The sequence below is a fragment of the Crotalus tigris genome, unplaced genomic scaffold, assembly GCF_016545835.1.
Source record: "Crotalus tigris isolate CLP2741 ecotype Arizona unplaced genomic scaffold, ASM1654583v1 scf7180000020145.1122116, whole genome shotgun sequence".
In the NCBI taxonomy this organism is placed as follows: domain Eukaryota; kingdom Metazoa; phylum Chordata; class Lepidosauria; order Squamata; family Viperidae; genus Crotalus; species Crotalus tigris.
In genome coordinates this window covers 1026691-1051844 of record NW_024097874.1, presented here as the reverse complement: position 1 = coordinate 1051844, position 25154 = coordinate 1026691, and the positions used below count along the sequence as shown (strand labels likewise).

Sequence of the window (25154 nt, the reverse complement as noted above, 5' to 3'; positions counted from 1 at the left end):
TCATACGATGAAGGGAAGAGGGTGAACAAAGGGGCTTTATGGCCCTCACTTCCTTCAGTACACTTCAAAGGGACTGGATGTGGATATCACCAAAAGTACTAACCATAACAATGGGGCTATTACCTTTCATGTACTCCTCTCTGAAGTCTCCATCCAGCCGACAGTAAGGAAAAGGGGGTGGGAGTGTAATGCCTGAGACTGTCGCTGGAAGAAGGGGGTGATTGGGTGGGGCTACTGGGGAACCCCTTAAAACCTTGAATGGGAGAGCTTGGACCCCAAGTCCTGTCTAGAACGCCTGCAACCATTTTCTCTTAATAAAGGATGCCTGTTGGAAGAACTATTCCAAGAGTTCTGTCTTCTTAAGATGCAAAGTGGGGGGGGGGGTCCTTACAGCGCCTCTCTTGACCTGTTGAAAGCTTTCATGCTCAGTTCCCTCCTGAAGCAGGGGCGGATGAGTGCTGCCCTGCCTTTCAAACAGCTACCCCAGGAGTCCTGTGGTGGACCCTGCACGCAACGCTAGATGGACGCTGTAAGGGTGTAGGGGAGACCATGTTCCATGTGGTTCTGGGATGATTCGATGAAGGAGAGTCCCTCTAACATTTTCTTTCTCCAGCAGGCAGCAATTTCTCCACTTTTCTTTTTTTTTAGTGTCCAAGAACGATCTGCAATCTTGTGAATATTGAGGTTGTGTGATGTGGTTGTAGGCAAACTCAGCTCTGAAGTCAGGGAAGATAAAAGGGCTGGCAGAGTCACAAAACAGGGAGTGTATGGTTAGGAAAATTAACATTTGTACTGATTTTTTTTATTTAGTGAGTTTAATCATTACAGCTGCCTTTTCAAATTCATGCCTCTGGGCAGCTAACAGTGTTTGAAAACAGCAAGTAGTGGCAGCAAAAATGAGAATAATCCTGAAGAAATTATCTTGCCTGAAAAAAGAGGCATCAAAAGAAAAGAAGTTCCAAAATGGAGAAAAAGCTTAAACTCATGGAAGGTTTAGAAATTTTACCTCAAAACAAGGGGCCATGATGGAGAAATGAATGGGATAATGGTGTCTTTTCAACCGGTGGTACATGTACCACCAATGGTACTTTGCCACCTGGCAGGTGGTACGTGACCATCCTAGAGAAGTGGTAGCAGAGGGGGAGAGGAATGAGCTGAAGCAGCAGCAGTGCTGCACAAGCCTGAGGGAGAGACAGCCGGAGTTGCAGGGCTATCGGGGCTCAGCAGAAGCCTCAGGATCAGTGCCAGGCTCTAGCTCTTCAGTGCTTCCAGGAGCTGGAGGTGCCCTGAAGAGAAAAGGAGGAGGAGGGGGGAAAGAGGAAGCATATAAAAGGAGGTTTTGGAGGGAAAGGGCCAGCGAGCGGCTGCCCCATCCCGTCCCCTGGGCACATGAACAGGAGGTGGCGAGCGCCCAGTATCGCTGCTGACCGTCCCTGCTGATCACTGAGAAAGGAAAAAGGAGAAGCGCTTCCCCTTCCCACTGGATGCCAGGGCTTGCACACTTGTCACCTTCTCCGTGCACCCCCAGGGGGCTAGGCAGAGATGACAGGGGAGGCCCTCACTGGCTTCAGGGCTGCCCCATAGATCTAAGGCTTAGTGTGGTCTGGCTTTGATGGCCCCTGCCAGTAGATGAGTGCCACGCCTGCTTGCTAACCTTGCCTCGCCGCCAGCAGGTTGTCGAGCCCTGTGAGGCCGACGTAGGGAGGCAGGGAGGCCACCCGCTGCTCCCACCACCGATTGACAACCCCTCTCGTGTACTACCGCAGCCGCTGCTATGTTGCTGGTCTCTGCAGTGCTGCCTCGCCCGGGAGGCAAGGGAGCCGGTCACAGTATTGTTGGCCCCTTCCTGGACTCCGCCGGTGCCGCCGCTGCTCAGCTGTCCCTCGCTGATATCATCATTCAGCGCCTCGCCGGGTCGACACTTGCCAGTGGGGAGGAGGCTGTTCGACGCTCTCCGCCTCTCTAAATAGACTTGCTGACAGCCGGCCCGGGTGAGGACAAGCAGCCGGCCTGACAATGGACAGGGCCAGTGTGAGGCTGCACGACCGGACGGCAGGGGGAGGGGCTATGGCCCGGGTTTCTTCCTGCAGACCAGATGGTGGCTTGGAGGGTGGGGTTAGGTCCGGTGAGGGCGGGGCACGTGCGCATGTCTTATGTAAGGCACTGGGAGCAATCCACCCCGAGTGCTGACTTTATTTCGTACGGAGTGCATTAAACTACTGTTTGTCTCTCATTCCTGCTTCCTGGCTATTTTGTGGAGCACCAAGAAAGGATGACCTGACAGTAAGTCAGCATTCGACCTGACACAGGTTTCCCTTTCACTGGGACTGCCCCTGCCTGCATGGGATAGTGATGGCCGGCGGAAGCATGGCCACCGGCAGTTCTAGCAATCTCTCCCACTCCCGTCATCCCTTACTGAGCATGGAGGAAGGAAAGAGAAGCAGGGGAGGAAGGAAGGAAGGAAGGAAGGAAGGAAGGAAGGAAGGAGCAAGCTGGGAAAGGGACTGCCTTCTGAGCGCTTCGCAGGTTCGTTTTTTTTAAACTGTCAGAGTCTTAGGGCAGGAGGCTTCCCATTTTGACCCCTCCCCCTATCGCCTCTGCCTGAAGGACCTCTGCATGGCTCTCAACTTGCCTGTCCCAGACTCATGCATATATTTGTGTGCATGCGTAGGGGGGGGTGTCTCACCTCTTGAAGCCCACTCTGTGACATTGGGGAGGAAAAGAACGGGAGAGGTAAGAGAAGCTGCGATGGGAGCTTCTTGCAGCCTTCCACGGGGCTGGGGGCGGGAGCCAAGGGGGGCAGAGGGCAATGCAATCAGCCACATGTTGAGAAAAAGAAACAAGTACTCCAAAAAACCAGCTTTCATTTGCAGCCTGCCATCACAGAAGGACTCTGTTGAGGGCACAGAGCTGCAAGGGGTGAGAGACGCACACACACCTTGGACGTCCGCCCGCTCACACATATACATGCACACACACATACAATGTAAACTATAGCAAGGCTAGGGCAATGATTAAATATTTTTTTCTGAAATTTAGCAAAAGAATCAATATATTTTGGGTATTTTGTTGGGAAATATGAAGATTCCAAACTAAGATTTTAGCAAAGACATGTTTCCAAGTGGATTCCTACTGATCCTAATATATCAGGATTGAATCCCAATGAACCTATGACAGAACCCTGATCTAATCTTGGTGTGTGAGAGCCAGTTTTTGACCTGGGTTAATTCCATGGTGCCATGAACTGCCAAAGTGCATTGGACACCCCACCAGCTCCTCAACGTCAGTGAAAGAGTCTTCATCTCCAATCTCTGCATTCTCTGATAGCCAAAAGGACTTTCTGGATGGCAATAGCTCCTCACCCCCAACTTGTAATGACACCAAATGATGCCCAAGTGGGCATATTTCTAAGAAAGGAACATTCCTCTCAGGTCACATCCAGGTCTAGTTTATACATGCCAGGAGGTCCTTCATCCATTTTGATCATGGTGTTCTGTCCCAGCCTATGTGAGTCCTTGTTATGCTCACAAGGAGAAACCCCTCTTCCAACAAATAGGCTGGAACCGCAGGAAAAAACCAATCCCCTTTTATTATTCACAGACCTGAGTCAATGTCCAAGGCAAACAAACACAGTTCACAAACTCGATCCTCAACACGAACGGTTGCCTTTGGCCCTCAGCCCTCTTGAAAGTGTGGTAAGGAACTTTTTTAAGCTTAAAATCTGTTGGAACATGAAAGCTGAAATCTTCGTTAAATACAATGCTCTTTGGCATCAGGATATGCCTAATGTATAGCCTCCAGCATGATCAATTGACTTGGGGGCCTTTGAGGCTATGGGGGGGACTATGCCTAAAGAGGTATGAAGGATCAGCAAGCTTATGATGTGCTTTTTTTGGACCGTGCAAGGAAATTGCTCTCCAGTGCTCAGGCTTTACATTTCTTCAGTACCCCCTTCTTATAAGGGACTTTATTCCCTCACAAAACATGTTGTTATCAGAAGGGGGGATACCCAGAAGGTCGTCCTAGTTTATACTCCCTTTTCCACTTCAGATCTCTGTGCATGGAAAGACAGGCTTGGTTCCTATACAGCAGCCCCACATAAATACACGGATCTGGTCCTGTCCATTATCCGTACCTACAACCCCAATTGGGCAGACTTATAGGCCATGATAGATATTTTCCTTACATCAGAAGAGAGACATTTAATAGTGACGGCTGCAAGGAACCTTGCTGAGGAGAGGGTCATTCCATGTCAAGTGGTCTGGGGGTCCCTGCTTGACCATCACGGATTTTGATGAAATTTTGTGTGAACATGCACACATGTCCCCGATGAACATTGGTAAAGTGTTACATTTGCCAGTGCAATGCTTGTGGAGATATAGTCATTTGTTTGACCCCATACCGCAGCCTTCTACAGTATGACTCTGAGATTCCAGCAACTTTGAGACATAATATCTCCGGCAATATTTTGTTGAGAGAAACAAAACTTGGCCATCTTGTACAACTTTTTGTGCTCTATTAAACAAAATAATAAACACATTCTCATGAGCGATCTCCATCTAGATAATTTGGAGCAAAGTTGGCCGAAAATATTGCGGCTCAAAAAAAAGTTTAAAGTTTGGCTTTTTATATCTCTGGAAGGAAAGGTATGATAAACGTGAAACTTTGCGTGTAATAACTTAGCAACACAAGGTTTTCAAATATAAATTTTCATTCTCCTACTGCTTTCCAATAGTTTACAAATTGAGTGTAAATTGACGTTTTTTTGTAAAAACACCAAAATAGGGTATTTTCAGTCTGCTTTTACAAAAAAAGACCTTCTAGAACAGTGGTTCTCAACCTGTGGATCGGGACCCCATTTGGGGTCGAATGACCATTTCACGGGGGTCGCCAAACCATGCTGTCTGCCATTTTTTTCCCTTTTCCCTAGCTGTCCTACTCCCTCTTATTAGTGGCCACACCCACTTGGGGGTCACCACAACATGGGGAACTGTATTATGGGGTCACGGCATTAGAAAGGTTGAGAACTACTGTTCTAGAAACTCTGTTAAATCATTCTCATTAGAAAGAGCATGTTTCAAACCCCCTAAAAAGTAGGGTTGGTTTTTCATCCCTGATGTATAAAGCCCTAAAAATATGGACAAAGTTGAGGACATTGCTATGGCAACTTCATATGTATTCTATTATTTTTTTGTCTTGTTTGTTTTATATAAACATCATTACTACTGTTATATTGCATTGGTCCATGGTGACATTGTCACTACCAGTTCAGGCACTTGAACCAGCAACCCCATTGCCATAGGGGGCATGCCCGATAGCTGTGCAATATCAGCCACGGGTGGGTTTCTTGGTTCAGGATCCCAAGCCTGTAGTTTGGTTTCTTCCTCGAGGTTCCAAAGCCTTGCGTGGGTATCTGTCCGGTTCCCAAGACGATTGGGCAGCTTATCCTAGATTCCCAAGCCTAAAGTGGGTATCTTATATGGTTCCCAAGCAGAAGTCCTTACTGTTCGTATGAACTGCCAAATTCCAACAATCGCTTATTATTGAATTTACGTGCCATGTTCTTTAGTGTCGCTTTTGGGAATTGGAGATCGCTCACAAGAATGTGTTTATTATTTTATTTAATAGAGCACAAAAAGTTGTACAAGATGGCCAAGTTTTGTTTCTCTCAACAAATATTGCCAGAGATATTATGTCTCAAAGTTGCTGGAATCTCAGAGTCATACTGTAGAAGGCTGTGATATGGGGTCAAACAAATGATTATATCTCCGCAAGTATTGCATCGGCAAATGTAACACTTTACCAATGTTCATTTGGGACATGTGTGCATGTTCACACAAAATTTCATCAAAATTCGTGATAGTAAAGCAGGGCACTTTGCTAAAATCAGATCACTTGACATGGAATGACCCGAGAGAAAGACCCCTTTTCCAAAAACTGACCCTAAATGGTCTATTGATAGGTATGACAGCCCACATTAGGAACACTTGAAGGCATTTCAAGATCTAGTTGTCATTGCCTTGCAAACTTAATACTCCAAAACAAAAAAATATAGGATATATATATGATGTCCATCTGACTTCCTTGAACATTTTTATCAGGCCTTTTGGAGGTATAGTGACTTGAATGTGGAAGTCTCAGAAAACCACTGTCTGATGAACATGTTTTTTATCAGCCAGAGCACTTCATATCAGGAGCTAGTTGCAAAAATTGGATGGCGCCTCATCTGATATGATAGAAAACCTCCTGGAGGTAGCAAACAGAGTATATGTGGGTCGATCCAAGACTGAGGCTAAAGGGACCAAGAGAAAGAGTGCAGTATTGCCCTTCTAGCCTAAGCTCTCTAGCAGGCCCATTTAATGGGATGGGGAGGCAGTGGTCTTCGCAGGGCAAGGAGTTGGAGGGTCCCCTAAAGTATTCTTGCCTCTAGTAAGACAATTGACATGCTGAAAGTATCTTGGTAGGTCTTGGCTTATGTTAAGCACCGTTGAAATCTCCTAACACAATAAGGAGCGAATCTGCGTTTCTGTCTTCAGCCCACATAATCAAGTCAGCTAGAGTTTGTAAAGCATTGTTTATTCAAGTTTTGGAGGAATATACATTGCAAATAGAATGAATGAGGAAAACTCTCGTGGAGAATAAAATGGTTTGCAACTGATAATCAACGTCTCTAAGTCCACATCACAGAATTTCTATAGTGAGGTTACATTTTTTACATCATCGGTTGTTGATATAAAAGCAGAGACGCCCTTCCTTTCTTTTTACTGGATGTTTCTGCAATTCTGTCCTCCCTCTGTATCTGAAATCCTGGGAAATGCCAGCTGTTATCAATTGACTCATTTAGCCAGGTTTCAGTGAAGCAGAGGGCGGCTGAGTAGTAAAAATCAGAGTTGCATCCGTTTAAAAGAAGTATTTCATCCATCATTAGCAAAAGAGTGAAGGAAGAGGTTTTTATTCCATTTTTCCTTAGTCTATTCAAAATCTCTGCTCGCTTACCCCTTCTTTGCTGCTGTCTTCTCCTGTTCTTGTTTTTCCAATTTTTAGAGAGAGCTGCCACTTCCTTGATGACAATCTCCTCTGCATTTATAAAAATGGGGGGGGGGAATAGGCACAGAAAGCTGCCCATTAAAAAAACATTGCTTGATTCTTAACAGTTAGTCTCTTGAACATGAAACGCAAAGCGAATCACAAAGAATAATAAAAAACCAAAAAGCTATCAGAGAACATTTTACCAAGATTGCCATAAGAGGCCCATTCTTGAGGGGGAAGAAGAGAGGCCGTACCATTCCTGTATGCAACCCTCCCCTCAGATTCCTGTTAATATCTTCTGTGGCATGGAAATGAGTATTTTGTATTTTATCAGCAGAAAGCATTGTGAAAGAAATCCATTTTCTATACAAAAAAGGAAACCTGTGCAGTTTTTAAATTTTTCTTTCAAAGTTCTTCTCACACTTCTTTTATTGATATGGTTTCTCCCGTGTATGGATCCTTCTATGCCAAGAAAGGGTGGAACTCCAGGCAAAGCTCTTCCCACACTCCATGCATTGATATGGCTTCTCCCGTGTGGCTTCTTTTGTGGAAGATAAGAGCATAATTCCACCTAAAACCCTTTCCACATTCCACACATTTATATGGCATCTCTCCTATGTGGACCGTCTTATGGGAATTAAGACTACTGCTATAGGTAAAGGTCTTTCCACACTCCATAAAACGATATGGCTTCTCTCCTGTGTGGATCATCTTATGGGAATTAAGATGATCGGTACTAGTAAAGCTCTTTCCACACACCATGCATTTTTAAGGTCTTTTTCCGTTGTGATTCCTACGATGGATTTTAAGAGTGTAATTATAAGAGAAAGTCTTTCCACATTCCAGGCATTGATATGGCTTCTCTCCAGTATGGATCCTCCTATGGGAATTGAGATTACTGCTACAAGTAAAGGTCTTTCCACATTCCATGCATTTATAAGGTCTTTTTCCTTTGTGATTCTTCTGATGCATTGTAAGAGAGTAATTATAAGAGAAAGTCTTTCCACATTCCAGGCATTGATACGGCTTCTCTCCAGTGTGGATCCTCTTATGGGAATTGAGATTACGGCTATAAGTAAAGGTCTTTCCACATTCCAGGCATTGATATGGCTTCTCTCCAGTGTGGATCCTCTTATGGTAATTCAGACTACTGCTACCAGTAAAGATCTTTCTACAGTCCAGGCATTGATATGTGTTGTCTCCAGTGTGGAGTCTCTTATGGGAATTGAGATTACGGCTACAAGTAAAGGTCTTTCCACATTCCTGGCACTGATATGGCTTCTCTCCAGTGTGGATCCTCTTATGGGAATTGAGATGACTGCTATAAGTAAAGGTCTTTCCACATTCCATGCATTGATAAGGCTTCTCTCCAGTGTGCATCCTCTTATGGGAATTGAGGCTAGTGCTACAAGTAAAGGTCTTTCCACATTCCAGGCACTGATATGGCTTCTCTCCAGTGTGAATCCTCTTATGGGAATTGAGACTACTGCTACAAGTAAAGGTCTTTCCACATTCCAGGCATTGATATGGCTTCTCTCCAGTGTGGATCCTCTTATGGGAATTGAGACGACTGCTACAAGTAAAGGTCTTTCCACATTCCAGGCACTGATATGCGTTATCTCCAGTGTGGAGTCTCTTATGGGAATTAAGACTACTGCTATAAGTAAAGGTCTTTCCACACTCCATACAACGATATGGTTTCTCTCCTGTGTGGATCATCTTATGGGAATTAAAATGATCGGTACGAGTAAAGCTCTTTCCACACTCCATGCATTTATAAGGACCTTTTCCTTTGTGATTCCTATGATGCATTGTAAGAGAGTAATTATAAGAGAAAGTCTTTCCACATTCCAGGCATTGATATGGCTTCTCTCCAGTGTGGATCCTCTTATGGGAATTGAGACGACTGCTATAAGTAAAAGTCTTTCCACACTCTAGGCATTGATATGGCTTCTCTCCAGTGTGGATCCTCTTATGGGAATTGAGACTACTGCTACAAGTAAAGCTCTTTCCACACTCCATGCATTTATAAGGTCTTTCTCCTTTGTGAATCCGTTGATGGATTATAAGAGACTTAGAATAACCGAAGGCCTTTCCGCACTCCACACAATTATATGGCTTCTCTCTTGTGTGCTTCATCTTATGGGTATTAAGATGAGTGGCACAAGTAAAGCTCTTTCCACACTCAATGCATTGATATGGTCTTTCTCTTTTGTGAGTCCCTTTATGACTTCTAAGAGAGAAATTATTACAGAAGGTCTTTCCACAATCCTTGCAGCTATATGGTTTCTCTTCTAAATGTGTCTTTTTATGGGAATTAAGATTACTCCTACAAGTAAAGGTCTTTCCACATTCCAGGCATTGATATGGCTTCTCTCCAGTGTGGATCCTCTTATGGTTATTGAGGCTAGTGCTACAAGTGAGGGTCTTTCCACATTCCATGCATTGATATGGCTTCTCTCCAGTGTGGATCCTCTTATGGGAATTGAGACTACTGCTATAAGTAAAGGTCTTTCCACATTTCAGGCACTGATATGGCTTCTCTCCAGTGTGGATCCTCTTATGGGAATTGAGACGACTACTACAAGTAAAGGTCTTTCCACATTCTAGGCATTGATGTGGCCTCTCTCCACTGTGGATCCTCTTATGGTAATTGAGACGACTGCTATAGATAAAGGTCTTTCCACATTCCAGGCACTGATGTGGCTTCTCTCCAGTGTGAATCCTTTTATGGGAATTGAGACTACTGCTACAAGTAAAGGTCTTTCCACATTCCAGGCATTGATATGGCTTCTCTCCTGTGTGGATCCTGTTGTGGGAATTAAGATTACTGCTACAAGTAAATGTCTTTCCACACTCTATGCATTTATATGGTTCTTCTGTCATATCAATGCTTTTATGGTTATGAAGCCAACTGATCCTCGGAATGTCTTTTTTCATTCCACCTTGTGATTTATTTGTTTCATCACTTTTTGGCTGTATCTGATCTAAAAGCTTCCCTTTTCCCTCTTTTGAATGGATTATTTGGCATTCTTCCTTGCAATTTTTATTTTCTTGCCCATTAAAACCTTGAAAAAGAAAAATGAAAATTGTAGCAAGAATAGGGAAACAATCAAACCTTTTCTTCCTGATCTAATCTTTGACCTGGGACTACTCCATAGTTCCACGTACTTCCTAAATGCACTGAATACTGTATCATGCTGGGTTAGCAACATATCCACCCAGTCCGAACTTCAATGAAAGTCTCATCTCTTGTCTGCAAGGAAGAATATTTGAAAGCCAAGGGGAATTCCTAGATGGCATCCAGTCCTGCTTATAGCAGCTCACAACCATCGGGGAGCCAGTGACCAGGTGCAGGAGTGGATACTGAATCCCTAGTGGGCAGGACCTTGCTCAAGAGAGGCCACACCATCCCTGCATGCAGCCTGTCCCTCACATTGTGACTAATATCTCCTATGGCATGGAAATGAATATTTTGTATTTTATGAGCAGAAAGCATTTTTTAAAAAACATTTCCTTTATATAAAAAGGAAGGCAAGGCAGTTTTTCATTTTTTTTCCAATAAATTTCATTCTTCCATAAATTCAGTTTGATCAAACGGTTAAGGCACCAGGCTAGAAACTGGGTGACTGGGAGTACTAGTTCTGCCTTAGGCATGAATGCTGGCTGGGTGACTTTGGGTCAGTCTCACTCAGCTCAACCCCGGTCACAAGGTTGTAGTTGTAGGGAAAACAGCAGGAGGAAGGAATATTGGGTATGTCCGCTACCTTTATTATTTATAAAAAATAACGGTATGTTATAGATAAGTGATTTTTTTAAATCAAAAATAATATCTAAGCCCCCCACCCTATGACTTCTCTATGTTTCTGAGCACAGACAGGGATTCTTACCCAGAGAAGCCAGATTCCTGGAATTCTCCAGCATGACTTCTCCGTGAAGCGCTTTTTGGGCAGGGTCCAGCTGAGACCACTCCTCCTTGGAGAAATACACAGCCACTTCCTCAAAAGACACAACATCCTGAACAAGAAAACAAGTTTTGTTATTAACAGATAATCCCAAGAATAATTTGAGGGTTTTCTTCCATTAATTCTAGGAGAGAGATCCAGTGAAGAAAATGGGCATCTTCTGCAGAATTCAGAATGAGATCTCACCACTTTTGGCTGATGATATAATTGAAGCACATTGGATCTAGTTGGAGATATTTGGAATGCCTTTCAGCATAGCAAACTACAATAGTTTTCTTGGTCACTTGGTAGTTGGATCTTAAATCCACTTAGTATCCATGGAGATTCTCAATCACCAGATCACAGTTGTCTCAAAGATGATTTCAAAAGGCAAAATAAGGATTTTTTTGTAATGGTATGTGAGAATGACCCTGGGAGACAGAAGGAACAGCCCCAATGCTCAGAACTGTCTGGTCAATGAAATCTGATGGCAAAGCAGGAGGAGAAAGCATCTCACAAAGGATCCCCTCAGAAGAGAGAGGATAGGCTAAGCCACAGGTCGGCAACCTGTGGCTCCGGAGCCGCATGCAGCTCTTTGAGCCTTCCCCTGTGGCTCCCAGCCTCCTCTGCCTTTGCAGAGAGAAACAGAGACAGAGAGAGGCAATTGCGCTTCTCTCTCTCTCTCTCTCTGTTTGTGTTTGTGTGTGTGTGTGTGTGTGTGTGTGCGTGTGTATGTGTAAAAGAGAGTGCACTCACAGTGTTCTCCGATGAGCTGAAAAGCTTACTGGGCGGAGCTCCTCCCTTTGCTGCATCTCTGCAGGAAGCAGGAAGCAGGAAGGGCAGGAGAGAGCTAGCTAGCCCAGCTAGGCTGACTCAGGAATTCTGGGAGTTGAAGTCCATGAGTCATAAAAGAGACGAGGTTGCCTACCCCTGAGCTTCTTGGAGAACAGCTTGAAGCTTGCCAAGTGAGCAGCAGATAGGAGAGGGGGGGGGGAGAAAGAGAGGGGGGAGGGAGGGAGGGAGGGAGGGAGAGAGAGAGAGAGAGAGAGAGAGAGAGAGAGAGAGAGAAGAGGAGTGGCAGACCAAGGGCAGATAGAGAGGGAGGGAGGGAGAGAGACAGAGAGAGAGACCCTTTTGACATCTAAAATGAAGATAACACTGCATATATCCTTTTTTTACCTGTATGTGTATGTGTGTTTGTGTATGTATGTATGTATGTGTATGTATATATATATTAAGGTGACCACCTTTTTTACAATGAAAAGGAGGACACAAATAAAATGAAGAAAAAAAATATCATAAATAAAAGAAACATTTTATTCATTGCAACAATAATACAGTCAATCTGCATGTGCAAAGTTTGCCAGACGGGTGTTTTGGCGCGCTCAGCAGCAATTCCTATTGGCTTTCGAAAGCCAATAGCGGGAGTAGCACAGCTCATGCAAAACTTGAAAAAAAAAAACATCAAAAAAAGGTGCCAGAATGCCATTCTAAGCGTTCTATGAGGAAAAAAAAGTCCTGCAGAAAATATCGAAAAGGAGGACATGTAGGAGGACACTTTTCAAGGGAGGACAGAACTTACAAAAGGAGGACTGTCCTCCCTAAAGGAGGACAGTTGGTCACTATATATATATATATATATATATATATATATATATATATATATATATATATATATATATATATATATATGTCTGGCTGAAGAGAGTTAACGGAACTCGAAATAGCTATACCAGTTCTCTCTTTATGCTTTGTTAGCAACCTAAAAATGTAAAATGATGTCGCAGTTGGCGACTGCTGCTTGTGGATGGCTCTAGATTGAGCTGATATAGGCAAAAGAAAAGAAAAAGAAAGAAGATTTCTTTCTCCCATATTTGGGCTGACAGGGTGCTCATTCAAGGTAAAGTCTCCTCCCCCTGTCTCTCTCCTGATAGCTAACAGAGTGGGAGAGAGCCTGTGGCTTAGAGGTTATAACAGCTGCCTAACATGCAGATAAGCCCAGGTTCGAATCTCAGAAGAGTAAGTCTGGCTGAAGAGAGTTAACGGAACTCGAAATAGCTATACCAGTTCTCTCTTTATTCTTTGGAAGTGTCTTGGCAACGTTTCGACGAAGTCTCATTCGTCATCTTCAGGCTGGTGTTTTCAGCTTCGTGCTTTGAGCAGCAATGTGTGGTCTTAGCTGTTTCTTCCTTTTAACTGCCAGTGGGGGTATGAACTGATTGGGTGGGAGCTTGGCTGTGTTCTGATTGGGTGGAGGTGTGTTCTGAATGGTTAGGGGCTTGGCTGTGCTCTGATTGGCTGGGGGAGTGTTCTGTTTGGTTGTGCTCAGGTTAGTCTGAGTTGCAGAGGGGTTTAAGATTTTGGGCTGCCTTGCTATTTTTTGGCTTCTCGTTCGTGGTCGTGCCTCCTCTTCATGGAGGGTGTCAGTTTGCTTCATGTTTGGATTGGAGGGGTTTAAAGTGGCTAATGATGCAGCTGTGGTCTGGCTTCTGGTTTGTGGTCGTGCCTCATCATCGGTGTGGCTTTGGGTTTGTTTTTTGCGTGGATGTGTGGTGGTGACATCCTGTGTGGTTTTTGTGAGTGTGGGTCTGGTATCATTTTTTGTGTTAGGGAGTCGTTTGTCAATAAGGGCGGGTTTCCAAATGGCTGATAGGCGGGAGGTATCATCTCGCTTGTTCATGCTGTGTGGGCGTTTTTCTATCTCGATGGCTTCTCTGATTATTCTGTTATTAAAATGTTCACTTTTGGCATGGTTCTGGTATTTTTAAAGTCAATTTCGTGTCCTGTGGCTTTAAGGTGTTGGACCAGGGAAGATGTTGGTTCCTCTTTTTTGACTGAGTTCTTATGTTCTTCAATGCGTGCACTTATTCTTCTGTTGGTTTGTCCAATGTATGTGGTGGGACAAGTGGTGCATGGGATTTCGTATACTCCTTGATTTTCTAATTCAATTTTATCTTTGGGGTTTCTAAGGATGGTGGATATTTTTCTGTTTGTGTAGAATGCTGTTTTGATGTTGTGTTTATGGAGGATCTTACTGATTCTGTCTGTGGTGCCTTTTATGTATGGGAGGAGGGCTTTGCCATTTTCTTGTTCTTTGTCCTGGATTTTAGTGGGGGTTTCTTTTTGGATTAGGTTTGTAATCTTATTTTTATGGAATCCATTGGATGTTAGTACATTGGTGAGAGTGTGTAGTTCGGGTTTTAGGTGTTGTTCGTCAGCGAACAACCTTGCTGCTCAAAGCAAGAAGCTGAAAACACCAGCCTGAAGATGACGAATGGGACTTCGTCGAAACGTCGCCAAGACACTTCCAATTTTACGCGGGAGAAAACCCGAACAACCAAAGATCTACATACAAATACCCGCGAAAACCTCAGAAAACATATATATATATATATATATATATATGTGTATATATATATATATATATACACACACACACACACACACACATATACATATACACATATATGCACACACACAAACACACACACACAAACACACACACACAAACACACACACACCTATAATAAAGGTAAAAAAGGATATATGCAGTGTTATCTTCATTTTAGATATCAAAAGGGTTTTGCGGCTCCCGGTGTTTTGTTTTTGGTGGGAAACGGGTCCAAGTGGCTCTTTGAGTGTTTTGGGTTGCCTACCCCTGGGCTAAGCTGAGCATGAATGTTCAATGACCGGATGTCAAATTTATATTGCTTAGAAATAGCAATTTTATACATTGAACTCTAGAACAGTGGTTCTCAACCTTCCTAATGCCGCGACCCTTTAATACAGTTCCTCATGTTGTGGTGACCCCCAACCATAAAATTATTTTCGTTGCTACTTCATAACTGTAATTTTGCTACTGTTATGAATCGTAATGTAAATATCTGATATGCAGGGTGTATTTTCATTGTTACGAATTGAACATAATTAAAGCATAGTGATTAATCACACAAACAATATAGCAATGCTCGCTGGAGAAGCTTACTCTTCCTTGCTCAAAAATGTTGGGAGGGAGGGAAGGGGAAGGAAGGAAGGAAGATTGAAGGGGAAAGGAAGGAGATGGAGAAGGAAGGAGATTGAAGGGGAAAGGAAGAAGATGGAGAAGGAAAGAGATTGAAGGGGGAAGGAAGGAGGAGAGAGAGATTGAAGGGGAAGGGATGGAGATGGAAGGAAGATTGAAGGGGAAAGGAAGGAGATTGAAGGGGAAAGGAAGGAAGGAGAGAGATTGAAGGGGAAGGGATGGAGATGGAAGGAAGATTGAAGGGGAAAGGAAGGAGATTGAAGGGGAAAGGAAGGAGATGGACAAGGAAGGAGATTGAATGGGGAAGGAAGGAAGGAGAGAGAGATTGAAGGGGAAGGGATGGAGATGGAGAAGGAAGGAAGGAAGGAAGGAAGGAAGGAAGGAAGGAAGGAAGGAAGGAAGGAAGGAAGGAAGGAAGATTGAAGGGGAAAGCAAGGAGATGGAGAACGAAGGAGACTGAAGTGGGAAGGAAGGAAGGAGAGAGAGATTGAAGGGGAAGGGATGGAGATGGAGATGGAAGGAAGGAAGGAAGGAAGATTGAAGGGGAAAGCAAGGAGATGGAGAACGAAGGAGACTGAAGTGGGAAGGAAGGAAGGAGAGAGAGATTGAAGGGGAAGGGATGGAGATGGAAGGAAGATTGAAGGGGAAAGGAAGGATATTGAAGGGGAAAGGAAGGAGATGGAGAAGGAAGGAGATTGAAGGGGGGAGGCACTGCCAAGGACACACAAGGAGCTCCGCACAATTGCCCAGGGAGGGGGGGGAGGCTTTGGCGGAGAGCCTGGTGGAGAGCCAAGCGGCGGCACATCCGGGGCCTCGGAAGCTGCACGGAGGATCCACGTGCCTCGGAGCCGCCGGCTGCCCTCTCATACCCACCAACCTGGAGCCCCCCATCCTCATCCCGGCACCTCTTGCCCTCTCCCAGCCGCCCCCCTGGAACCTGCCCGCCCCTCCAGCCTACTGAGCACCATCGCACCGGTGGGGTCGCGTGAGCCCCTTTCCACGCCGCGCAGCCCATCGCACGCAAGAGGGGCATGGCTGGAGCGCCAGCTCCCGCTCGGAAGGCACCACTTCTCCCCTCCTGGCCCGGCTGGCTGGCCTCCGATGTACATGCGGGCATCGCTGCCGCCTCGTCCTCTTCCCCGCCCCCTGGCCACTTCCAAGGCCCGGAGCCTGGCGAGCCGGGAAGGAGCCGCTCCTGCCTGGCAGCCCCAAGGCCGCGCTGGGTGCCAGAGGGCTGAGGTGGCCTCCGATGGCGAGGGAGGCTGGCCGGGCGGCGTGGGGGAGGCTCCCGCGCGGCGCGGAGAGTGGCTGGGGGCGGAGCGCGGCCGGGCAACCAGGAGGTGTGGAGACCGGCTCGGCACTGCAGCTCAGCTTAGCCAGCAGCGGCGGCAGCGGCGGAGCAGCCCAGCAGCAGTGCCAGCAGCGGCCCAGACCCGGCTCGGCTCAGACCGGCTGCTGAGCCAGCCCAGGGCAGCGTTGAGGGTGTGCGCGATGGCGCTGCGGCAGCAGGAGCAGGCGGTGTCGGAGAAGGGTGCCTGGAGGCGGAGGAGCCGGCGGAGGAGGAGTGCGGCAGCGGCAGCCGGATAGAGGAGCGATGTCTCGGTTTCTAAGACCATTGGAAATATGTGTTTTCCAATGGTCTTAGGCAACCCCTGTGAAAGCGTCGTTCGACCCCCAAAAGGGTCGCGACTCACAGGTTGAGAACTGCTGCTCTAGAACAAAATAAAATCCATCCAAGATTCATGGATCTTTTCCAACATTTCTCCTCCTTACCTGAAGTACAGTTTCAGCCAATCCTTCAGCTTCACCACAAAGAGGAGATGACTTTACAAATTCCACGGACAGCTTTCCACTCTCTGTGTGTTAAAAAGAGATTGTAATGATGTGCAACTAAAAAATCAGCTAAATGTTGAAATCTCACATCACACAGAAAGACCTTCTGTTACCTGGCGTGATGTCCTGACTTTGACCTTTCTGGAAGTTCTCCTCGAACAGCAGCTCTTGAGAGGGTTTGGATGAATCTTTTTGCCCCTTGGGATACTCAGTCGTAGCTTCCAAGGATTTCTGGAGATGATGTGATAGGAAAAACAAAGGAAGAGCACAGAGATAGAAATGAATTGTCATAGTGCAGCTTCAAACTACTACAATGTCCATTGTTGAAACCCGAAACAGAATGGAAGAATTGCCCCAAATACATCCTCTGGAAGAATAGAACAACTCGTTTTAGGAGTTAATAATTCCAGAAAACTCTGACAGAAAAGAATTAACAAATTCAGAAAGATCCTCTTTAGACCTGTTAAGACTATATTCTCCCACCTGGAACTCTTGTTGCATCTTTTCCACATCCGCATTCAGCAAGAAGCCTTTGGCCAAGGCTACCGCCTGGGAACTGGTTTCCGCTCCACACTCCCACACCCATTTCTCCATCTCTGGGGGAAGGATAGCCAGGAACTGCTCCAGGAGCACCAGGTCCAGCATCTGGGCCTTTGTGTGTCTTTCTGGCTGCAGCCACTGACAGCAAAGGCGGTGAAGCTGACTGCAAATATCTCGGGGACCCCTCCCCTCCTGGAACTGCACTTTTCTGAAGTGACAGCATTGGACCTCTGAACTCTTGGCTTCGTCTTCTTGACTCTTCTGCCCATTCATCTCAAAGCTCCAAGATTGAACAGCTGCAGGGCTTTTTCTGACTGGGCATTGTTCCTCCATCTTCTCTCTGGTCTCTAATCCAGCTCCAAAACAGACTGATGGATCTGCACAGGTCTTCCTAATCAGAAGAGGTCTGTCAAAATTTCCTAAGTCCATTTAGCCTTCTTCCCACACAAGATACTTAAGACTCAAGAGCAATCAGGAAAGATTTCCAACTTATATATCTGAAATGGAAAAGAAAATTCCAGAAATACAGGTTGACCAACTTAACAAATGAGCACACACAAAAACTGAAATAAAAAATTCTTATCAACCCAGCAATATCTGGAAAGATGGGGAAAATCTTTGTAAGTACTGATGTATCTCTGTGTGGAAAAAAAATCTGTAGTAACCTTCTAGATCAACTTCTTGAAGGACTAAACAATTTGGATACATAAATTTAAAATGTTTTTGATTTCTTATTCCTACTGATTTATTCTAATAATTTTGATGGCTGCTTGCAGCATGAAAACCAACCTCTGTACAATCCAGATCATAAATGTCTCAGGTCACAAATAGCCATTGAGATTTAATAGGTAAATCAATCAATATTTGAACTTTCAGTATAACTTTAGCCAGGAGAACCTCATTAAACGCCTGGCCAAACTGCTATGGCTACCTGAGAAATGACAATCAACAAACCACCATTCAATGCAAACAGAATAATACCCGAATCAATAAACCAGCTTAACATGATGTTTTCATTCACGCATCTTCTGGAAACAGGTTCCCCACTTTTAGCCTTAATCTAGAATGGCTCCGACCTTTCTGGCGATCCTGATTTTCTTCCTGGAGGCAACGCAGCGCGTCCGGAGCTTTGATTCCTTCCCTGCCTGGCCCGTGCATGCACAGGGGCGGCAGGGGAACATGGGACCCCGGGCTCCCCCCTTCCCACGATTCCGAACCCGATGACGTTTTAGTTGCCTGTAGGAAGGTCGGAAGCACTATCAGCCTCTCCAGACAATGCACCGAGCATGTCTCTCGACCTTCATGAACAGCGCATGCTCAGTTCTCTCTTGAAGCGGGGGCTGGTGAGGGCTTTGTAACGGCAACCCAGAGAACCCCCTGGTGGATCCTGCAGGCAACGCTAGATAGACGCTGCAAGGGAATAGGGTAGACTGTGTTCCATGCGGGCCTGGGATGATGGGCATTGGAGTAGAAGGAAAGGGTCCCTCTAACATTCCCTGTCTTCAGCAGGCAACATTTTCTAGACTTTCCTTTTTTAACGTCTAAGAACAATCTGCCATCTTGTGAATATTGACAAAATCTCTGTGGAGGCTCAGAAGAAACAGGAGCCTCTCTTTGAAGCCCAGGTTGTGTGATGTGGTTGTTGGCAAACTCAATCCTGAAGTGAGGGAAGATAAAGGGGCTGGCAGAGTCACAAAATAGGAAGTGAAGGGGTAGGAAAATTAAGATGTATATTGATTTTTTTTTAATTTAGTGAGTTCAATTATTACAGCTGTCTTTTCAAATTCTGGCCTCTGGGCAGCCAACTGTGGTTCAAAACAGCAAGTGGCAGCAGCAAAAATGAGAATAATCCTGAAGAAACAGCATCAAAAGTAAACAAATTCCAAAATGGAGAGACAGCTCAAACCGTGGAAGTTTTAGAAATTTTACCTCAAAACAAGGGTCCATGATGGAGAAATGAATGGTGTCTCATAGGTGACTGGAGAAAAGGTGGAATTACAAAATGCCGGAAGGCAAACCTTGAGGAGTACATATAAAGTTCAAATTCCATGAGGGGAGAAAGGAAAATGGCTTCATTTCAGTATTCAACACGGAATACAGCTCAGGAAATATGAGCAGGAATTTTGAAGACAATGTAAGGCAACTGCACTAAAGAAAATACCAATTTTCTTCTAGCTAAAAGAGCTGAAAACTCCCATGGTTTGAAGAGATTAGTCTGGATTTGGAGGTGACAGTACAAGAGCAACAAAGAGATTTATCTAAATTATTGAAATAAAGAAATGGGATAATAGAGTTAAGAAGCAATTTGAAAAGAATGCAATTAGCATCTCTCTCTTGCCAATAGCCTGGTCCTTTTCACCAAATTTTTCTCAGTCTTTATTACACTTGAATTTTAAAAAGTCTTATGACTAACCATATCAGTAATATTTAATTTTATTTAAATCCAAAATTGATTTTATTCAGATGTAATTAGAATCCAAATAACTTTAAATAAATCCAATTTCTAAATATAGACATTTCCTTATTCTTATCGTATCATAGAAAGGCAAAATCACAATAGCATTTAAATTTATATACCGCTTCATAGTGCTTTACTGTACTCTACAAACGGTTTACAGAGTCAGCCTATTGCCCCCGACAATTTGGGTCCTCATTTTACTGGCCTCAGAAGAATGGAAAGTTGAATCAATCTTGAGCCTGTGAGAATCAAACTGCTGGCAGTCAGCAGAAGTAGCCTGCAATACTGCATTCTAACCACTGCGCCACCATGGCTCTAATGCTTTAAGATGTTTCAACATATTTGAACATGGATTTCATGGCTTCTCATACTGGTTTCATTTGTGAGAGGAATTCATTGTCCTGAAACTCTTTTCACACAGGATACGTTGATATATATGTGACTTTGTTCTATTGCTTGTGCTTGAATTATGTTGAATTCCAATATAGGTAGTCCTCGACTTACAACAGTACGTCTAGTGAACAAAGTGAATTATGACCATTTTTCAAGCTTACTACATCCCTATGGTGATGTGATATACATTTGGATGCTTGACAATTGACTCACATTTATGACAGTTGCAGGATCCCAGGGTCATGTGATCACCTTTTGCGACCGTCTGAGAACCAAAGTCAATGTGGAAGCCAGATTCACTTAACAACCATGTTACTAATTTAACAATTCCAATTATTCACTTAACAAATGTGGTAAGAAGAGTCGTAAAATGGGGCAAACCTCGCTTAACAAATTTCTTACTTAGCCACATAAATTCTGTGCTCAATTGTGATCATAAATTGAGGACCACTTATACAGGTAAGTCATTGGTTAAGGAAAGGAATCTGGATCAGAACTCCCATCACTAAGTGATGTGGTCATAAAATGTGACATTGCATAAACCAAGATCAATGTTGGGAAGGTGCCAGAGTTTTAGCTGCTCTCCATTAATAAAGAAAAACAACAGAGAAAACTGCAGAGAGGATTTAAAGACAGACCAGGGTTTGAAAGATTAAAATATTATTGTATACTAGGCCAGGTATGAACTAAATCATATCCCTGATAAATATACAGTAGAGGTGACAAATAGATGTAAGGAATTAGATCTGATAGACAGAGTGCCTGAAGAACTATGGACGGAGGTTAGCAACATTGTACAAGAGGTAGCAACTAAAACCATCCCAAAGAAAAAGAAATGCAAGAAAGCAAAATGGCTGTCTGAGGAAGCTTTGCAAATAGCTGAGGAAAGAAGCTAAAGGCAAGGGAGAAAGAGAAAGATACACCCAATTGAATGCAGAATTCCAGAGAATAGCTAGAAGAGATAAGACTGCCCTCTTAAATGAACAGTGCAAAGAAATAGAAGAAAACAATAGAATAGGGAGAACCAGAGATCTCTTCAAGAAAATTGGAGATATGAAGGGAACATTTCATGCAAAGATGGGCATGATAAAGGACCAAAATGGCAGGGACCTAACAGAGGCAAAAGATATTAAGAAGAGGTGGCAAAATTACACAGAAGAACTATACAAGAACAAGTTTACCATCCCTGATAACCACGATGGGATGATCACTGACCTCGAGCCAGACATCCTAGAATCTGAAGTGAAATGGGCCTTAGAAAAGCTGAGCAACAACAAAGCTAGTGGAGGTAACAGTATTCCAGCCGAACTATTCAAAATCTTAAAAGACGATGCAGTAAAAGTGCTACACTCAATTTGCCAGCAAATTTGGACAACTCAACAGTGGCCACAGGATTGGAAAAGGTCAGTTTACATTCCAATTCCAAAGAAAGTCAATGCCAAAGAATGTTCAAACTATCGCACCATTGCACTCATTTCACATGCAAGTAAAGTTATGCTTAAAATCCTACAAGCTAGACTCCAGCAATATGTGGATTGAGAACTTCCAGACGTACAGGCAGGATTTCAAAGAGGTAGAGGAACTAGAAATCAAATTACCAACATACGCTGGATCATGGAGAAAGCTAGGGAGTTCCAGAAAAAATCTACTTCTGCTTTATTGACTATGCTAAAGCCTTTGATTGTATGGATCACAACAAATTGTGGCAAGTTCTTAAAGAGATGGGAATACCAGACCATCTTATTTGTCTCTTGAGAAACCTATATGCAGGTCAAGAAGCGACCATGAGAACTGGACACAGAACCACTAATTGGTTCAAAATTGGGAAAGGAGTCCAGCAAGGCTGTATTCTGTCGCTTTGCCTAATTAACTTATATGCAGAGCACATCGTGAGAAAGGCAGGGCTAGATGAAGCAAAAGTTGGAATTAAGATTGCCAGGAGAAATATCAACAACCTAAGATGATACCGCTCTAACGGCAGAAAGTGAAAAGGAACTAAAGAGCCTCTTGATGCAGGTGAAGAAGAAGAATGCAAAAGTTGGCTTGAAACTCAACATGAACCAAGATCATGGCATCCGGTCCTCTCAATTCCTGGCAAATAGATGGGGAAGAAATGCAGGTGGTGACTGATCTTATCTTTCTGGGCTCCAAGATCACTTCAGATGGGGACTGCAGCCAAGAAATTAAAAGACGCTTGCTCCTGTGGAGGAAAGCTAAGGTAAATCTAGACAGCATACTAAAAAGCAGAGACATTATCCCGCCAACAAATGTACGTATAGTCAAGGCCATGGTTTTCCCAGTTGCAATGTATGGCTGTGAAAGTTGGACTATAAGAAAGGCTGAGCGCAAAAGAATTGAGGCCTTTGAACTATGGTGCTGGAGAAGACTCCTGCAAGTCCCCTGGACTGCAAGGCGATCAAACCGGTTAGTCCTAGACGAGATCAACCCTGACTGCTCTTTAGAAGGCCAGATCCTGTAGTTGAAACTCAAATACTTTGGCCACCTAATGAGAAGGAAGGACTCACTGCAGAAGGGCCTAATGCTGGGAAAGATTGAGGGCAATAGAATGGGACGACAGAGAATGAGGTGGCTGGATGGAGTCACTGAAGCAGTAGGCGTGAGCTTAAATGGACTTCAGAAGGTGGTAGAAAACAGGAAGGCCGGGAGGAACATTGTCCATGAGGTTGCGATGGGTCGGACACAACTTCACAACTAACAACAACAAATACTATTACAGTGTACATCACTTGTATGTACACTGAGAGCTTATGCCCCGTGCAGTCTTCCACGGGGCTGGGGGTGGGTGCCAAGGGGGGCAGGGCATGGTGCAATCGGCGGTATGTTGAGAAAAAGAAACAAGTACTCCAAAAAACCAGCTTTCATTAGTTTGCAGCCTGCCATCACAGAAGGACTCTGTTGAGGGCACAGGGCTGCAAGGGGTAAGAGACGCACACACACCTTGGACGCCTGCCCACTCACACACATACATGCACACACACAAACACAATGTAAACTATAGCAAGGCTAGGGCAATGATTAAATATTTTTTTCTGAAATTTAGCAAAAGAATCAATATATTTTGGGCGTTTTGTTGGCAAATATGAAGATTCCAAACTAAGATTTTAGCAAAGACATGTTTTCAAGTTGATTCCTACTGATCCTAATATATCAGGATTGAATCCCAATGAATCTATGACAGAACCCTGATCTAATCTTGGTGTGTGTGAGCCAGTTTTTGACCTGGGTTAATTCCATGGTGCTATGAACTGCCAGAGTGCATTGGACACCCCACCAGCTCCTCAACGTCAGTGAAAGAGTCTTCATCTCCAATCTCTGCATTCTCTGATAGCCAAAAGGACTTTCTGGATGGCAATAGCTCCTCACCCCCAACTTGTAATGACACCAAATGATGCCCAAGTGGGCATATTTCTAAGAAAGGAACATTCCTCTCAGGTCACATCCAGGTCTAGTTTATACCTGCCAGGAGGTCCTTCATCCATTTTGATCATGGTGTTCTGTCCCAGCCTACGTGAGTCCTTGTTATGTTCACAAGGAGAAACCCCTCTTCCAACAAGTAGGCTGGAACTGCAGGAAAAATCCAATCCCCTTTTATTATTCACAGACCTGAGTCAATGTCCAAGGCAAACAAACACAATTCCCAGAAACTCGATCCTCAACACGAACAGTTGCCTTTGGCAACCAGCACCTCCCACACCTTCTCTTTTATTATGCAGCCAAGGTGTGGCTTCCTAATGCCTTCTCCTTTGCCTTTGGAGCTGCCCCATTGCATTCCTCTGTCCTACTCTCTTTTCTTTCCAGTGTTTTCGTGCATTCCGGATAGCTCCCAGCTGTGATTCATCAATGTCCAACTCAGGCTCCTAGCACAACTGTGTCTCAGCCTGAGCGCGAGTAGAGGGGCCAGGCTCCTCATCACTGTAACTCTTGGAGCTCCTCAGAGGCTTCCTCTGACTCTGATGTCACTCCAGGCCCCTCCTCCTCCTCTGATTCCTCAGACTCAGCTGCTGGGTCCACTGGCTGGCGAGGAATCATAAGACATGGTTAACAGCACTCTTATTATACACCAAGCTGGTCTTCCATAGTATCAGAGCTTGAATAATAGCTCAGTTCATCGAGCAACCAGTGACCAGGCTCAGGAGTGACTACCAAACCCTGGAAGTCTGTGGAGATTTTCAATCATCCAGATCATGGCTGTCCCAAAGGTGCTTTTCAGGAAGTAATTGGACTTTCTTCTTTTTCTTTGCAGACGTTTCGCTTCTCATGCAAGAAGCTTCTTCAGCTCTGACTGGATGGTGTGGAATTGAAGTATATTTATATTCCTTGCAGACAGCTGATCATCTGAATTCTTTTAGAGAGTCATTGAGGTCACTTGGAGGTTTGTCTGTGTCCTACGGGTCACCTGAGTAGTGTAAATGTGTGTGAAGCCTTCTTGGTTGCAGCTGAAGAAATGCGTTAAAAGCTTATCAAGGCAAAATAGCTGGATTCTGTTGTTGTTCATATACCGAGCCACTTCTGAAACGGGCAAACAATTTTGGCCGCCGTGGCAGGACAGGTACTCATTTCTGGGAAGCCCAGGAAGAGTAGGACACCAAGCTGGCTTTTTCCTGGAGGTGATCTCCTTCTTTGTTTTCCCCAAGTCCTAAATATTAGAGCAGGGCTTTTCAATCGGTGGTACGTGAACCACCTGTGGTACATTGGCATGTGGCAGGTGATACGCATCCCTGCTCAGCCCAGCCCAGGATAGCGTGGGAGAGAACACACCAAAGCAGTGCAGCGAAAGACTTGCCCTGAGTCTTCAGGAGCTGCAGGGCTGCTTGAGGCGAAGCAAAGGCCCAGGATTGGCACTTCTGGCTCACCTGGAAGAGAAAGGAGGAGAGGGGTGGAGAGAGGAAGGGATATCAAAGGAGGCAGTTTGGGC

At 44.7% G+C, this 25154-nt stretch overlaps 1 long non-coding RNA gene and 1 pseudogene across 1 annotated transcript; both read right to left on the bottom strand.

Annotated features, from left to right (window-relative positions):
• Nucleotides 1-361: 361 nt before the first annotated feature.
• Nucleotides 362-2322, bottom strand: LOC120318247. Its single transcript, XR_005559446.1, has 2 exons — nucleotides 1655-2322; nucleotides 362-1286 (listed from the first exon to the last, which is right to left on the bottom strand). It is a non-coding gene; the product is annotated as an uncharacterized LOC120318247 (long non-coding RNA).
• A 4235-nt stretch (nucleotides 2323-6557) lies between these two features.
• The window catches only part of LOC120318241, a 30311-nt pseudogene continuing 11714 nt past the window's right edge, over nucleotides 6558-25154 (bottom strand).